The sequence below is a fragment of the Podarcis pityusensis genome (genome assembly GCF_964106645.2).
Source record: "Podarcis pityusensis genome assembly, chromosome: 12".
NCBI lineage: Eukaryota > Metazoa > Chordata > Lepidosauria > Squamata > Lacertidae > Podarcis > Podarcis pityusensis.
The window spans coordinates 54,181,023-54,193,891 of NC_138037.1; positions in this window are offsets into that span (position 1 = coordinate 54,181,023).

The following is a 12,869-nucleotide window of genomic DNA, read 5'->3' on the forward strand; positions in this document are numbered from 1 at the left end:
AAAATTATATGAAGAGGCCTATCAACTCAGGCACCTATTTTCTTACATGAATGAAACACTGGGTACAAATAAGAATACTTTTATTGTATTGGTGTATTTAAAACAACAACAACAGAGAAGTAGACTGTAAAACCAAAACACTATCCAACTGATTAAAAATCTGGAAATTCAGAAAATAAATGCTGGAGCCCGGTATATTCCCATTGATTCCTCTTGAGGGTCATCCAGAATTTTATCTGAAAGACAAGGAAATAGACATTAGTCCTAAAAACCAATAAACTTACAAGACTGAAAGATTCTCACCAAAAAAATACCAAAATTTTCATCCTATTATTATTACTATTATCATTATTATTTGTATACCACCATCTAAGGGCACAAGGCAGTTCACAAAATACAAATACAAAATGAGAACACAAAATACATAATAAAACGAAAACAGACCAATAATTCCCCATCGCCCAAACCCCTTACCATAAACACATTTAAAAGGCCATAGAAAGAGAAATGTTTTCACCTGGCGGCTAAAGATATATAATGCGGGCACTAGGTGAGCCTGCCTGGGGAGAGCATTGCACGAGAGGGGAGTCACCACAGAAAAGTCCCGTTCTCATGTTGCCAGCCTCCAGCGTCTTATGGAAGAGGCGCACAAAGAAGGGCCTTAGAAGATGATCACAGAGACCAGGTTGGTTCATATGGGGAGAGGCGGTCCTTGAGATATTGTGATCCTGAGCCTTTGGGGGCTTTTTAGGTCAAAACCAGCACTTTAAATTACCGTATTTTTCACCTTATAGGATGCATCGGCCCATAGGACGCACCTAGTTTTTTGGGGGGAAATCAAGGGAAAATTTTTTATTTCCCCACAGGTTTTCGCAGCCATCCCCAAGCTAGAAGAGGGAGACGGAGCGCTCCGTCTCCCTCTTCTGCCTTCAGGGACAGCCTCTCTAGCCTCCGTGGGGCAGCGGCTTGCCCCGCTGCCCCCCGAGCTTGTGGGGCTGGCGATGGGGAGAAGCAAGCTTGCTTCTCCCCCCCCCCCGCCAGCCTCCAGATCAGGTCCGGGAATAGCGGGGTGGCGGCGCTGCGCCTCCCTGCTGTCCCTGGAGCTTGTGGGCTGCTGCCCGCAAGCCTTGCGAGCCCGCGGGACCTCCCGCCGGGCTTGCAGGGCTTGCGGATAGCTTCCTGAAGCCTGGAGAGCGAGAGGGGTCGGTGCGCACCGACCCCTCTCGCTCTCCAGGCTTCAGCGAAAGCCTGCATTCGCCCCATAGGATGCACACACATTTCCCCTTCATTTTTGGAGGGGGAAAACTGTATCCTATAGGGCGAAAAATACGGTAGGCCTGGAAACTAAATGTTAGCCTGTGCAGTTGGTTCATGCAGAAATTGTATTTTACTCGAGTCAGAATATAAAACACACACACACAAATCTCCATTAGAGGGGATCTGGGGTGGCAGTCTTTCTTCTACATGCATGTGGGAATGTATTAAAGTTTCTGACTTTCTGGGACTATATCGTTAATGAGATCTCTAAACTAGTGTGGGCACAAACAAGCAACAGAAACACCAGTGTGTTGAAACTTTTCATTGGGGGGGAAAGACCGGCAATGTAAGACTCTCGTCGGTTTTCTGTTAACAGCAGCTCCACTTTGATAACCAGGTTTTAGAAAACTCTATGCAGCTTGAGCTTCCAAAAATGGTTTAATAAGGTGTGGGAAATTGCACTCAAAAATTGACTCAACATCTCCATACTGCTAGAGGTCAAAAAAAGAAATAAACATTTTCAGCTGACTGTTGGGTGTTTCTAATGTAGACAAATATCCCTACAAAAGAACAATCTCTCCTGCAGCATTCTGGAATATATGGCTACAACAAGACTCATATATTTGGAAAGATGTGTGTCGCAGTCAAATTAACAAGGGATTTTGTTACAACCAACAACTGCTATCCTTTATGTTAGGGCTATCCAACTTTGCTATAAGATTTCTGTATTTGTAAAACTATTTACTTTTTCTTTTCTACGTTTGAGGCACTGAAATTGGGAGTGATAGTCTATTTTCTGTATTAAGAAAAAAATAAACGAAGAACTATTTAAAAAATGGGGGGGAGAGAATAGTTAAAGGACCATTTGCTGCCATATGTTCCTACTAAGGGCCTTATGGGGAGAGGACCTCTTCCACGTCTCAGCTAAGGTGTGATTGGCACAAACATGCGAAAGGACTTTTCCACCTTGCCTCAGTGCATCCATATGCCACCTCCTGAAAATTTATTTGGGAAGGTTTCTGACCTGCATCCTCTTGGTTAATTTTGCTTTCTAAATAGAGGTCTTTATCCTAATTGGTATCTGTATTGGATCTGAACGCATTTTATATATGCTCTGTTGTTCTGTCTTGTTTTTATATATGGAGTTGCTTGACAGTTTTTATACAGACCTGTCTTCCTATAGACATAGAAATATAAGGCTGTCGTCACGCAGCCTTCATCAGAGGATTTATAGTGCCTCATCACAATCCCAGATTTGCCTTAAATTGGGGTGGGGTAGGGGAACAAAAGAGAAGGCGGGCTGCACAACACCAGGGGCTAAGGCATGGGAGTGAGAGGGGAGGGGCACTGAGAAAAATGGCACTTTTAAACAACAGCAGGAATTTGAATAAAGAAGGGTGGGGAAACAAGGAGGAAAATGGCAGACTTAAACAACAGAGGATGTTCTCTAATTGAATGAGCCAACTGACAGGCTTGCTCTTAGTGATTCTATTCATCTCAAAGATATGGTGGCATATATCAGCATGGGGTTTGTGTGCAAAGGGGGCTGCAGAATAGGAGAGGGAAGAAGGCATGGAGAGGGGTGATCTGTGTGCAAGAAAGAGTTGAAAAAGTAAGGAGAGTGGCTGGGGAAAAGGGAGAGGAAGTGGAAATGGGTTGCATAATGGAGCAGGAAGGCCTGAATAAGAGGGATGCAGAGCAAGGCAAGAGGAGAGGGAAGTGGCTTCAGACATGGGCTTGGGTGGGGTGTGTGAAAAGAACTTTGTAGTTGCATGGTTTGGGAAGAGGAAAGGGGGGGTACTGTGGGGGGGGAGTGTCAGGGGGGTTGATGAGCAGGGTGAGCAAGAGCAAAGCCCCTAACTTCATATACGTTTCCCCTATATTGTAAATCACTTTGGGATGCATCATGGGGAGTGATTCATAAATGAAATTATTATTATCCTCATTATTATCATTAATAATAATTTTATGCATCCCCCATTGGCTAACTTTGATTTATGATTCTAGCTTTCCATTTCTGATGAACGCTAGCTGCCTTGAGTGGTTCAGTTTTGAATGAGAAAGGCAAGTTATAAATATTCCTAATAAATAAATCAATTGCTCTTAGCTCCGTGTGGCAGAGCGGCAGTCTCTTGGAGTCAGAGTCAGATTGTTTGTTTGCAGCACAGATATGTACTCAGTTCCCAAAAGCAAGCGCCTGCCCTTGCAGATGCTCAAGGGCTCCTTTCTGCCAAGCGGCTCCCAAACTCACACCGTTTCCCTCCCTCCTCCAACAAGCCTTCCCATTCCTTCTTGGAACACGGCTAGGAACCCTTGTCCTTGACACTTTCAGTGCACCTCTGTGCACGAATACTCAGAAGTAAGTCCTCTTGAATTAAATGGAGCAAATCCAGGAAAGTGGGTTTGATTGCAAGTTGGTTTCTATGTTATTACCCCCACCCCACCTTTTAGGTATGAACAATCCACTGTGAGAGCCTCTTGTGGTCCGAAGTGAGACGAAGGATGTTTATTACTTCAGTGAGGCCCCAGATGTTGCTCTATTTATACCAGTACATACTTGTCCTTCCCTTCTCTTCTGCCGTAGCATATTGTTATAAGATGGCGTGTCCCCCCGTGCAACATTCTGTCTTCCGGTCATGCTGTATTTTGCATATTTCGTAGGGGAAGATTATATTTGTGGCTGGAAAATACCACCCTTGCCAAAGACGTGTTCAAGGCTGGGGAGCTGGCTGGAGTGCAAGCTCTGCCAAAATTTAGTTGCTCACGCATCTTTCAAAGAGAGTTTAGAAACGTAGACAATGTGGCCACAGATCATAAGCCAAGGTTTAATCTGAGCAGCACCAGTGCTGTTTTCTGGGGGTACGCACACCCCTAAACATTTCTTGAATCTTTGTACTTCTGTCCATTTACTGTATTTATTTTTCCCAATTCAAAGTATAAAATGTTGATTTTGAGAGTACCCCTAAACATTTTTTTTATAAAAAAAAACACTGAGCAGCACCCTATCGTCCCCTCCCCCTTTCCAAGGGTGCTTGTTGAAGAAGAAGAAGAGTTTGGATTTGATATCCCGTTTTATCACTACCCGAAGGAGTCTCAAAGCGGCCAACAATCTCCTTTCCCTTCCTCCCCCACAACAAACACTCTGTGAGGTGAGTGAGGCTGAGAGACTTCAGAGAAGTGTGACTGGCCCAAGGTCACCCAGCAGCTGCAGGTGGAGGAGCGGGGAAGCAAACCCGGTCCCCCAGATTACGAGTCCACTGCTCTTAACCACTACACCACACTGGCTGCGTTTTCTCTGCAGGTTGTGGTCCAAACTGGCTTCCTGGCACTCTGGCATTTCTAACCGCAGCCAGACAACCCGAAAGTAAGCAGGTGAATCTTCCCTACCATCACCACTCCAGGAGAAGATTCACCTGCTTACATTTTGTGTCTTTCTTAAAGACAAGGGAGCAATGCCCGCTATAAATGGCAACGAGAATGTCAGCTGGCATCTGGATTCCCTCTTTTAACAGGTGTAAATGTCTCTTCAAGTTGATGTCTCAGTGCAATCTACTGTAGTCGACTTGTGCAAATCTGGACCACCAGCCACCTCAAAATAGCTCACCAGCCATGTGTGGCATCCCATCAAGGCTTCAAAAAACTATCCTGTTTTTATGGTCTGCCTAAGGCTGTGAAAATGTGGTTATCAAGCACTCAGTAGTTTGCTGCACAGAGATGATGGGCAGGCCAGCCCTCCTGTAAGTGTTCATTATTATCTTCCCTACATCTACTCTCCTTGCCTGATGAAATGCATCTTTTGTTTGAACCCTTAAATATACATGCTTTGCCATTGCCTGCCTTTAACATATGTCATGGCAACGTGAATAGCCAATAACTGATAGCTTTAGAATATGTCTGTGAAAGCTGCCAGGGGCTTTAGTAAAAGCATCGTGTAATGACCAATGATTTATATGTCCGACACTGCGCTCTCATGTTGAAAGGAATTCCTGAGCATAAAATCAGTTTTGTGAATTGGGTCAAACTGAGGATTTTGGCAGTGTGGCTCATGACACAGAGGTGAGAAAAGCTGGACTTGCCAAAATTCCCTCTTTGGGACACTTTAAAAGCCTTGGGTGTGGGGGCTGCCTGCCTTGGCACCTGGTCATTTTAAATAAAAAAAGGGATATCCTTTTGAAAATCCGATTCCACAATAAGGACTTTGTTAGCCTAAAAGAGTACGTACTGTTTTCTGACTTGAAGAACAGGTATTTCAGAGGAAATGATGAGACCAAATTAAATAGAGTTTTCCCAAATGGGAATTCATGAAAGATTTGTGTTTCCTACTGAAAGGTTTTTAGTTAAAAACCAGATAATACTCCTAGTCTAGTTTTCTGAAGAAAGAAAAATAAATTGTCCCAAAGATGAAGTGATTATTCCCCTCAGTGCTTTAATCAAAAGAAGTCCTAATGAATATGTATTATTATGTGTTTATGAGGAAGAACGCTCATCAAACCATTCCATGGCAGATGACAAAATGGCTACCGACCAGTTACCTCATTTTAGTTTGTTTAGTATCTGGCTGAAAATAAATGTACTATAGTTCCCTGAAGCCCCAGTTTTGTCCTCTTTGAGGCAATGGCTGTCATCAATGACACACTTTATTTTTGTTTTAGTTGGATAACATAAAAATTCTAAACGAGGGGTTGCCAACGTGGTGGGACACGGGTGGTGCTGTGGTCTAAACCACTGAGCCTCTTGGGGTTGTCAATCAGAAGGCCAGTGGTTCGAATCCCTGTGACGGGGTGAGCTCCCGTTGCTCGGTCCCTGCTCCTGCCAACCTAGCAGTTCGAAAGCACGCCAAAAAGTGCAAGTAGATAAATAGGTACCTCTCTGGCAGGAAGGTAAACAGCGTTTCCATGCACTGCTCTGGTTTCGCCAGAAGCGGCTTAGTCATGCTGGCCACATGACCCGGAAAAACTGTCTGTGGACAAACGCCGGCTCCCTCGGCCAGTAAAGCGAGATGAGCACCGCAACCTCAGAGTCCATTCGTGACTGGACTTAACTGTCAGGGATCCTTTACCTTTACCTTTTTATGAATATGAAAAGGATGTGTACAAAAAATGGAAAAGGGGGGAAACCACCAAAGAGGAATTCAAACAAATAGCCAGCACGTGTAGACACAAAGTCAGAAAAGCTAAAGCACAGAATGAACTCAGGCTTGCTAGAGAGGTTAAAAGCAACAAAAAAGGCTTTTATGGGTATGTTCGTAGCAAAAGGAAGAACAAAGAAACAGTGGGGTCACTCAGAGGAGAAGATGGTGAAATGCAAACAGGGGACACAGAAAGGGCTGAACTCCTCAATGCCTTCTTTGCCATAGTCTTCTCTGATGAAGAAAACAATGCCTGACCTGAAGAATTTGGAGCAAAAGATTCAGCAAGGGAAACACAGCCCAGAATAACTAAGGAGATAGTACAAGAATACTTGGCTAGTTTAGATGTATTCAAGTCTCCAGGGCCAGATGAACTGCATCCAAGAGTATTAAAAGAACTGGCAGATGTGATCTCAGAACCACTGGCAGTCATCTTTGAGAATTCCTGGAGAACAGGCGAAGTCCTGGCAGACTGGAGGAGGGCAAATGTTGTCCCTATTTTCAAAAAGGGGGAAAGAGAGGACCCAAATAATTACCGCCCAGTCAGTCTGACATCAATACCAGGGAAGATTCTGGAGCAGATCATTAAGCAAACAGTCTGTGAGCACCTAGAAAGGAATGCTGTGATCACCAATAGTCAGCATGGATTTCTGAAAAATAAGTCATGTCAGACTAACCTGATCTCGTTTTTTGACAGAATTACAAGCCTGGTAGATGAAGGGAGTGCAGTGGATGTAGCCTACCTTGATTTCAGCAAGGCATTTGACAAGGTGCCCCATGATATTCTTGTAAAGAAGCTGGTAAAATGTGGTCTTGACTATGCTACCACTCAGTGGATTTGTAACTGGCTGACTGACCGAACCCAAAGGGTGCTCATCAATGGTTCCTCTTCATCCTGGAGAAGAGTGACTAGTGGGGTGCCACAGGGTTCTGTCTTGGGCCCGGTCTTATTCAACATCTTTATCAATGACTTGGATGATGGACTCAAGGGCATCCTGATCAAATTTGCAGATGACACCAAACTGGGAGGGGTGGCTAACACCCCAGAGGACAGGATCACACTTCAAAACGACCTTGACAGATTAGAGAACTGGGCCAAAACAAACAAGATGAATTTTAACAGGGAGAAATGTAAAGTATTGCACTTGGGCAAAAAAATGAGAGGCACAAATACAAGATGGGGGACACCTGGCTTGAGAGCAGTACATGTGAAAAGGATCTAGGAGTCTTGGTTGACCACAAACTTGACATGAGCCAACAGTGTGACGCGGCAGCTAAAAAAGCCAATGCAATTCTGGGCTGCGTCAATAGGAGTATAGCATCTAGATCAAGGGAAGTAATAGTGCCACTGTATTCTGCTCTGGTCAGACCTCACCTGGAGTATTGTGTCCAGTTCTGGGCACCACAGTTCAAGAAGGACACTGACAAACTGGAACATGTCCAGAGGAGGGCAACCAAAATGGTCAAAGGCCTGGAAACGATGCCTTATGAGGAACGGCTAAGGGAGCTGGGCATGTTTAGCCTGGAGAAGAGGAGGTTAAGGGGTGATATGATAGCCATGTTCAAATATATAAAAGGATGTCACATAGAGGAGGGAGAAAGGTTGTTTTCTGCTGCTCCAGAGAAGCGGACACGGAGCAATGGATCCAAACTACAAGAAAGAAGATTCCACCTAAACATTAGGAAGAACTTCCTGACAGTAAGAGCTGTTCGACAGTGGAATTTGCTGCCAAGGAGTGTGGTGGAGTCTCCTTCTTTGGAGGTCTTTAAGCTGAGGCTTGACAACCATATGTCAGGAGTGCTCTGATGGTGTTTCCTGCTTGGCAGGGGGTTGGACTCGATGGCCCTTGTGGTCTCTTCCAACTCTATGATTCTATGATTCTATTCTATGATTCCCATCATCCCTCTGCATTGGCCATCTAGGCCAGGGCTGATAGGAGCTGTAGTGCAAAACAACTGGTGGTCAAGGGATTATGCTGGCTACCCTTGACTGCCACTGACCCAGCATGAAGGCTCCTAATTTTAAGTAGACAGAAGTAGCAAACATGAAGCAAGACAGTGACTTCAATCCGTGTGAACGTCACCCGTTCCAACCTTTTCCTACCCTAGTATTTTCAGTCTGTATTCTGAAATGCCATGTGCTAACTGATGTTATGCAATTGCCTCAAAAGTATTTCGCTGTGGCAGCTGGTTAGTCCACTTTGGCAAAGCATGCTTTCTTCTGATAAACAGAGGGCCCGAAATGGCCAACTATTGCGCAAAATAGTTGGCCATTCATAAATAACCAGATACCTGCCCCCATCACTATTATGGGAAGACTGGTTTTCCACAGAACAAATTAGTTCAAGGAAGCCTTTGTTTTGGAAACACCTCGGGACAGCTTTTCTGAAATGGTCCACTCATTCTGAAGACTCCCATTGACTTATTCATCTAATATATATTCTCGCCCTGTGTCCTCACGTGAGCATCATGTTCCATTGTGTTGAACACCGCATGGTGCTATTTGGCTATGGCATCAAGTGTATTCCCTCACAGATGGGATTTCAGCCAATCAGTCTGGCTGCCACTTGGACTTCGGAGACAATTCAGGCACTTTGGCAGAGGAACATTCACAATATTTAGTCCATTCAGCATGTTAACATTTTTATTTTATTTTGTTGGATTGTGAATGATGGAGGAAATAAAGATAATTTGTTCTCTGGGGCAGATAAAGCAACTCCACAAACCTGGTGTATCGTTATGGAGGTATTTTGCAATGCCACCTTGCATGAGATTCAGGATTATCCTATAGGTATAGCTATGGTTTTCCCAGTAGTGATGTATGGAAGTGAGAGCTGGACCATCAAGAAGGCTGATGGCCGAAGAATTGATGCTTTTGAATTATGGTGCTGGAGGAGACTCTTGAGAGCTCCATGGACTGCAAGAAGATCAAACCTATCCATTCTGAAGGAAATCAGCCCTGAGTGCTCACTGGAAGGACAGATCCTGAAGCTGAGGCTCCAAGACTTTGGCCACCTCATGAGAAGAGAAGACTCTCTGGAAAAGACCGTGATGTTGGGAAAATGGAGGGCACAAGGAGAAGGGGACGACAGAGGATGAGATGGCTGGACAGTGTTCTCGAAGCTACCAGCATGAGTTTGACCAAACTGCGGGAGGCAGTGGAAGACAGGAGTGCCTGGCGTGCTCTGGTCCATGGGGTCACGAAGAGTCGGACACGACTAAACAACAACAACAAAGTGTTAGATTGGTGGAGAAGGACTGGGGAGACCCAGGGTCAAATCTCAACTCAGGAAGGAAGCCTCTGGGGTGACGCTGGGCTAGTCATCCTCTCAGGCTTACCTACCTTATAAGGTTGTCATGAGGTTAAAGTGGTGGTGGGAGGGAGAGAACGATGTAAGCCGCCTTTAATTCCATGGAAGAAGAAATGTTGGATATCAGTGTCATAAATAGATGAAATACATAGCGCTGAAAATGTCTGTCAGTCATCAGGCTATTAACATAAATTCAGTAGTGTCTATGTACAATGACTCTGATAGTTTTGCCATTTTAAAGTTGCTGTAGTTGGAGCATCAGATCATAACCATGCAGATGCGTGTCCATTTAGCCAAAGATTTATAGTCATACAAACTCACTCAAAAGGGTTTGCCCCAAGAGGGGCCAGAAAACAGGGCGTATAACCCTATGAGAAAGATTTGTGTGTTTACTTCCCAGCTCTGTGAGCCTATACGGAGGACAGTTCAGTGCAGAGTTAAATGAATTCAAAACAAGCCATTTTGGAGCTGTCAGAGAAAGAAAGTTGCGAACCATCTGAGAAAGCAGAAATTTGCGATAGCTTTTAAAAAAGAAACAAATATGTCTGATGCATTTAACAAAATCTGAAAAAAGATGGAACCCCAACTGTGCGTGAATAAGCACGAGATTTTACAGATGGCAGGAAGAAACTGTTTCTAGTCATTCCTGCTAAGTGGTTTGAAGCACCGCATTCTACAGATTGCCTTTGAACCTGAAAGATGCCAGCTGTGTTGTAATTAACATGGAGTGAGTGGTACAGAAAATATGGCTGTTGTTTGTTGCCTTTAGTCCCTCCAGAGATGGAAGGGGCCAGCAGAAACTAGACAGTCAAATTTTCAACGATTCACAATCAGGGTTTTTTTGGCAAGAAGATTCAAGGGTGATCAAAGAAACATTTAAACTTTTCTTCTTTCTGCTTTTCTTCTAGAAAAAAAATGTGCCTGTACTCACCATGAAGTTGTTATAGCAAGCGCCCCATTTTTAACCAGTGCTTTTCTTCTTGAAAAGAAAGCACTGGGTGAAAACAAACACTGATTCCTGATGTATCTGATGCCAATGACTTTGCAAATAATTGGATGCATCCTTGAAGTATGGTAACCCATGTTTTTTTAACTGCATCTATTTTTATTTAAACATGGGCATGCTCGTGGCGACACTAAGATGTAAAATGATGTGGAAAGGCCATACCAGAAAATGCAAATATATAAGGAAAACATTTGCAGGTGATTATAAAACAACCTTCTTCCAAACCAGAATCTTTTGACTAAATAAACAGCTTCAGCTTTCTCTCTGGTTGTTCCTCAGCATGAAAAGAATGATAGAGATCGCTATGTAACCCAAAGTACAATCTGTGGCTGAGACGATCTCGCTTTTGCAGCTGTTTATTATAAATGCATTTTCAGAATGCCAGTATTCTAATGGTGCCCACACAGCCGTATCCACAAAATGACTGCCAATTTCCCCTCTTTACCAAATACCTCTCAAGAGCATTTTTGTGTATTTTTGCAAAGTGGCCATAATTTAGGACGGATTCCTTTTGAGGCGTTTCTCTTAAAGCTGTACATCCACGTACAGGCTGCATGAAATAATGCAAACACTACTTTATATTCATAGACTATTGATGGTGCTTCCAGACAGGGGCTTACAATCACAAACAGCCCGTTTGGATATCACAAACTGGCAATCCACAACATTCCTGGGCTCTTAAGGGACTTCTAGACCAGGGCCATAATATTGCAAATGGGACAATCAGACACTGCAAAACGGGTAATTCCCAATAGCTTTTTTAAAAAAACAAAAACAAACAAAACCTTAATGATTTCCCACATAAAGGGTAAATCTGAATATGGACTGGAATTTCGATGCGTATGGTGTGGTGTGGTTGCGGCACCGTATTTGCATGCCCTGATCCCAAAATAAACACCCCCCTGGGAGCAGCCTTAGAGAGAAGGATCCCTCTCATGACGGGAAGAAGGAAAGAACTTTTAAAAGGCCGAACTAGCATTATAGGCTATGACAGGCATAGGCAAACTTGGCCCTCCAGATGTTTTAGGACTACAATTCCCATCACCCCTAGCTAACAGGACCAGTGGTCAGGGATGATGGGAACTGTAGTCTCAAAACATCTGGAGGGCTTAGTTTGCCCATGCCTTTGCTAAGATAAAGAGTAGGAAAAGGCAGCCAAAGGACAGGTATAGCTGTGTGCTTGCTCGGTGTCCAGTGTGATGTAGGAAAAGTTACCTCCCTTTTTAAGATAGCTTATTATTTTAGGTGTTTATAGATAGGAGTGCACTTTCGAGGCTGCTGGTGGTCATTTTGCTTGCCCCACACCTGACATCACATAGTATCAAGTGTGGAAGGAAAATGATATCACAGGCCAAATTAGGACTCCTCTCAGGCCTAATCTGGCCTGCAGGCTGGAAGGTCCTCATGGCTGCTGTGAAGTGAGTGTGAATGTGATTGTGACCCATGTACTCGCAGACATGAGTGTGCTCATCCGGGAAGCTGAGTGAATTGTAGTTCCTTGTTTTGTGAATTGTTTCCAAGCCCAGGTTTGCTGCCAGGTAATATGGGCATGTTACTAAACATGGGCAGGTGGTTCTTCAATGAATAGTTAGACGGTGTACAGAATAGCACTTCAGAACAGCTTTGCCCAGCAATGTCTACCATTTGGGGACTGCAACATGAACTGTGGATGCATGTGGGTTAATCAACCAGCACAGAACCAATGCCACAAGGAAAGCTTCCATAACCTTTCACTGCCTCAAAACTTTCCAGTCAAAAGTAGTTCACATTCTCTGATGTAAACCACCAAACCGCCATGGTCTTATTCATGAGAATCAATCCTCATATTCCATCCTGGCATTACCAGGAATATTAGAGCTGGTTCGTGCATGTAAAAAACAACAACAACAGTTTGTTTTGCTGCTGAATAGAGGAATAAGCTAAATGCTGAATGGAGGAATAAGATAATTTGGGGCTGTGTGATTCAGTCCCTAAGGGGGTGGTTGAGGGCTTCTGTAGTGAGGAATTATATCTCATGGTCAAACTGTTCATTCATATATATACACACACACACACACACACACACACACACACACACACACTGCCTGTGAAAAATATGTGACTTTACCCAGCTTTTAACATGGCAGCCCAAGACTCCATCCTCCATCTATTGGGCTAATAGTGGCAA